The sequence below is a fragment of the Rhinopithecus roxellana genome, chromosome 13 (genome assembly GCF_007565055.1).
Source record: "Rhinopithecus roxellana isolate Shanxi Qingling chromosome 13, ASM756505v1, whole genome shotgun sequence".
NCBI lineage: Eukaryota > Metazoa > Chordata > Mammalia > Primates > Cercopithecidae > Rhinopithecus > Rhinopithecus roxellana.
The window spans coordinates 103,224,884-103,230,211 of record NC_044561.1 but is presented as its reverse complement, the minus strand read 5'-3'; positions in this window follow the sequence as shown (position 1 = coordinate 103,230,211).

Genomic DNA, 5,328 nt, shown 5'->3' with positions numbered 1-5,328 from the left:
ATAGCACATCCCAGACATGGCTCTCAGTGCTTTACCTACATCATCTCACTTCATATGTGACAGCCAAATGGCCCCCAGTGGCCTTCACTAGCTGGTATTCACGCCTTTGAACAGTTCCGCCCTATCCTGAGCTGGGCTGACCGGTGTAATTAATAGGATATTGTGAAATGAGAAAGTATGACTTTTAAGATTAGGTCAGAAAATATGTTATGGTTTCTGCTTTGCTTTTCTGGATCATCTGCTCTGGGAAGAGCCAGCTGCCATGTTGTGAGTACACTCAATTACCCCTGTGGAAACGTATACGTGGTGAGGAACGTAGGCATTCTGCAAATAACCAGCACCACCCAGGCACATGAGAGAGCTTTCTTGAGTCGATCCTCCAGCCCCAGTCAAGCCTTCAGATGACTGCAGCCCCAGCTGACATCTTAACTACAACTTCATGAGAGACCCTGAGTCAGAACCATCTATGTAGCTGCTCCTCAGCTCCTAACCCACAGAAACTGTGTAATAGCATACATGTTTATTGCTGTTTTAAGCTGTTAATTTTGGGAAATTTGCTATGTATCAATAATTAATAACTTGTACAGATTCTCACAACAGCCTATGTGGGAGGAGCCATTATAATCACCATTGTACAGAGAAAGAAACTGAGGCCCAGATGGGGGAATCTTTGTCCAGGGTCACAGAGATAGTGAACTGTAGCACTGAGATTGGAACCCAAGTTTGAATGATTAGAGTCGACTCACTGAGGTGAAGGGCGTTCAAGTTGAATGCCAGCTCTTCCCCTGAAGGGCCAAGGCTGAGACCAGAAAACCTGAAACAATATAGCTGCCCCCAATATAAGTATGTGCAGGTAACTCAGGGCTGATGGTACATGACCATAATAAATCATCAGGGTCATTAGGAGAAAACAAGACAATAGGAGTGAAAATGGACAGAAACAAATATGCCCAGAGTTTGCATATCAGTATTATCAGATGCAGATTACAAAACAAAATGTTGGCCAGGTGTGGTGGCTCATGCCTGTAATCCCAGCCCTTTGCGGGGCCGAGGCGCATGGATCACCTGAGGTCAGGAGTTCAAGACCAGCCTGGCCAACATGGTGAAACCCAGTCTCTACCAAAAATACAAAAAATTAGCCAGGAGTGGTGGCAGACGACTGTAATCCCAGCTACTCAGGAGGCTGAGGCAAGAGAATCAGGAGGCGGAGGTTGCAGTGAGCCAAGATCGTGCCATTTGCACTTCAGCCTGGGCAATAAGAGTGAAACTCTGTCACACACACACAGATACACAAAAATTAAATTTAAAAGATGGGCTAAACAGCAAATTAGGCATGGCTAAAGAGGGAATTAGTGAGACAGAAATCAGACACCAATCACAAATTCAAGAAACTCCATAAATTTCACACATAGACGCATCATAGTAAAAATGCAAAAAAACCCACAAATATTTAAAAAAAAATTCTTTTTTTTTTTTTTTTTTTTTTTTTTTGAGACGGAGTCTGGCTCTGTTGCCCAGGCTGGAGTGCAGTGGCGCAATCTCGGCTCACTGCAAGCTCCATCTCCCGGGTTCCCGCCATTCTCCTGCCTCAGCCTCCCGAGTAGCTGGGACTACAGGCGCCCGCCACCACGCCCGGCTAGTTTTTTGTATTTTTAGTAGAGACGGGGTTTCACCGTGTTAGCCAGGATGGTCTCGATCTCCTGACCTCGTGATCCGCCCGTCTCGGCCTCCCAAAGTGCTGGGATTACAGGCTTGAGCCACCGCGCCCGGCCAAAAAAAATTCTTAAAAGCACTCAGAGGAAAAGAATCAGAGATTCTAATAACAAAAAACAAAACAAATTTAAAAAATCCCCAAACAGCAACAAAAAACAAAAAATACCCATTACTACCACATGGATAAACCTCAAAAACATTATGTCAAGAAAAACCCCAATGTTATGCCAAGTGAAAGAAGCCAGTCACAAAGGTTCACATATTGTCAAAGCCTAATTTTCTTTTTGAGACAGGGTCTCACTCTGTCACCCAGGCTGCAGTGCAGTGGGGTGATCACTGCTCTACAGGTGCACACCATCACACTCGGCTAATTTTTGTATTTTTTGTAGAGATGGAGTTTCACCATGTTGCCCAGGCTGGTCTTGAATTCCTGGGCTCAAGCGATCCACCTGGCTTGGCCTCCCCAAGTGCTGGGATTACTGGCACGAGCCACTGTGGCCCATGAGTAAGATCTAATTTCTATAAAATATCAAGAAGAGGAAAGTCTATAGAGATATAAAGTATATTAGTGCTGTCAGTTGGAGGATGGGGAAGAGTGAATGTCTGCTAATGAGTACAGGTCTATTTTGGGGTGATAAAAATTTTCTTTCTTTCTCTCTCTTTCTTTCTCTTTCCCTCCCTCCTTCCCTCCCTCTTTTCTTACTCTCTCTCTCTCCCTTCCTTCCTTCCTTCTTTCCTTCCTTCCTTCTTTCCTTCCTTCTTCCCTTCCTTCCTTCTTTCCTTCCTGCCTTCTTCCCTTCCTTCCCTTCCCTCCCTTCCTTTCCTTTCCTTTCCTTTCCCCTTCCTTCCTTCCTTCCCTTCCCTTCCTTCCTTCCTTCCTTCCTTCCTCCTTCCTCCTTCCTCTTTCTTTCTCTTTCTTTCTTTCTTTCTTTCTTTCTTTCTTCTTCTTCCTTCCTTCCTTCCTTCCTTCCTTCCTTCCTTCCTTCCTTCCTTCCTTCCTTCCTTCCTTCCTTCCTTCCTTCCTTCCTTCCTTCCTTCCTTCCTTCCTTCCTTCTTTCTTCTTTCTTTTCTTTCTTTCTCTCATGGAATCTCACTTTATCATGCAGGCTGGAGTACAATGGTGCGATCTCAGCTCACTGCAACCTCCGCCTCCCGGGTTCAAGCAATTCTCATGCCTCAGGCTCCGCAGTAGCTATGGCTAATTTTTGCATTTTTAGTAGAGACAGGGTTTCAGCATGTTGGCCAGGCTGGTCTCAAACTCCTGACCTCAAGTGATCCTCCCGCCTCAGCCTCCCAAAGTGCTGGGATTGCAGGTGTGAGCCACCATGCCCAGCCAAAAATGTTCTAAAATTTGATTGTGGTGATGGGTGCACAATTCTGTAAATGTTACTAAAAACTATTAAATTGTATATTTTAAGTGGGTGGATTTTATGGCATATAAATTATATCTCAATGAAGTTGTTTATAAAAAGAACAGCAGTTAGATTGACAGGTGATGATGTCTCAACAGCAACCATTTCCCAGCATTTTGGGAGGCCGAGGTGGGCAGATCTCTTGAGCCCACGAGTTCAAGACCAGCCTGGGGAAAATGACCAAACCCTGTCTCTACAAAAATTAGCCAAGTGTGGTGGCACGTGCCCGTGGTTGCAGCTACTCGGGAAGCTGAGCCCAGGAGTTGGAGGCTGTAGTGAGCCATGATTACGCCACTGCACTCCAGCCTGAGCAACACGAGTGAAACTCCGTCTCAAAAAAAAAAAAAAAAAAAAGCTTGCCCCAGGCCATTCAAATGTAGAGCCAAGGTTGAAAAACATTGTCTTAGGAGATGCGTTTCAGGCAAAAGAAAAATTATCACAGATGGGCCGGGCGCGGTGGCTCATGCCTGTAATCCCAGCACTTTGGGAGGCCGAGCCAGGTGGATCACGAGGTCAGGAGATCGAGACCATCCTGGCTAACACGGTGAAATCTCGTCTCTACTAAAAATACAAAAAATTAGCCGGACCTGGTGGCGGGCGCCCGTAGTCCCAGCTACTCGGGAGGCTGAGGCAGGAGAATGGCGTGAACCCGGGAGGCGGAGCTTGCAGTAAGCTGAGATCGCGCCACTGCACTCCGGCCTGGGCGACAGAGCGAGACTCTTTTCTCAAAAAAAAAAGGAAAGAAAAAAAGAAAGAAAAATTATCCCAGATGAAGATCAGGTTCATTCCTTCATTCAACATATGGAGCCTCCATTACGTGTTTGGAACTGTGCTAGACACCAGGAACACAGGAGTGAGCAAAACAAACAAACTGCCCTCTAGGAGAGGAAAACAGACCCAGAAAAACATAAATAAGTAAAATATGCTCCGTTAGACAGTAATAGATACTGGGAAGAAAAAAAAATGAAGCCAGGAAGGCGGATGTGAAATGCTGGATACATGTGTGTCTGTGAAATTTCAGATGGAGTAGCTAGGGAAGATTTTTGGGTAAAGACCAAAATAAAGGGAAGGAGTGAGTCATGCAGACGTTTGGGTTATGGCAGGTGCAAAGGCCCTAAGGCGAGAGTGTGTCTGACTTACTCCAGGACCAGCAGGTCAACGGGACTTGAGTGGAGTGAGGCAAGGGCAGGGTAGTCAGCTACGAAGACAGAGATCTGGAGGCAGTTTGCAAGCCCTGGGGAAGATCTCGGCTGTTGCTTTAAGTGAGATGGGAGTACTTGAGTCGGGGAGTGGCCTGAGTTTGATTTACATTTAACAGGACTCTCCGGCAGCTGGGTGGAAATGGACAGAAGAGGGCAAAAAGAGAAGCAAGGAGGCCCAGGAAGAGATTCAGGACCCCTGAGATGATGGAGCACTGATGGAGCTGGAGCGGGATGGGGCCGGAGGAGGTGAGGGATGAGAGTCTGCAAGTGGAGCCCACAGGATCTGCTGATCGATGGGACGAGGAGCGGGAGAAAAATTAAAGCAGGCGAATGCAAACTTCACCAATAGCTCAACGAAAAGACAGACGGTGACCGCTGAGAGGCAGCGTCGGACCTGGGTAAGGGCGGGTTCCTGAGCCTGCCAGGCCTGGATTCAAACCTCGGCTGAGTGGCCTTGGACAGGTCATCAACAAACAGAGCCTTCGTTTATTCATTTGCAAACGAAGCCGAAGACCGGGCCTGCCCCGCGGTATGCCTGAGACTTGGGTGAGTAGGCGCCGGGCTCGCAGGGGGCGCTCCTAACCCGTCCCCGGCAGCTCGACGCTGTGGATCTAGCCGCCTTCCAGCCCAGGCTCCAGCTCCTGCTCAGGTTCCTGCTACTGCCCCCGGCCCCCGGCCCCCGGCCCCGGGCCCCGCGCCCCGCCCACCCCGCCTCTCGGTCCCGCCTCCTCCCGCTGCTCCGCCGCGCAGCCCGCACGGTGAGCCCGGCGGGGGTCCGGGGGTCCGCGGTCAGCCCCGGAGGACGGGGTGGGGTCGCCCCAAACAGGAGCGCCGGGAGCGCTGGGACCCCTCGCTCGCCGTCCGCCGCCGCTGGGTGGCCGGGCAGTGGAGGTCCCGGATGAGGCGACAATTTTTCCGGGCCCCCTCCCAGTCCCGCCCCACTTCCGGGGCCGCCACTTTCACTTTCTCTTCCGCCGAAGCCGCTCGTCTTGCGAAGAACT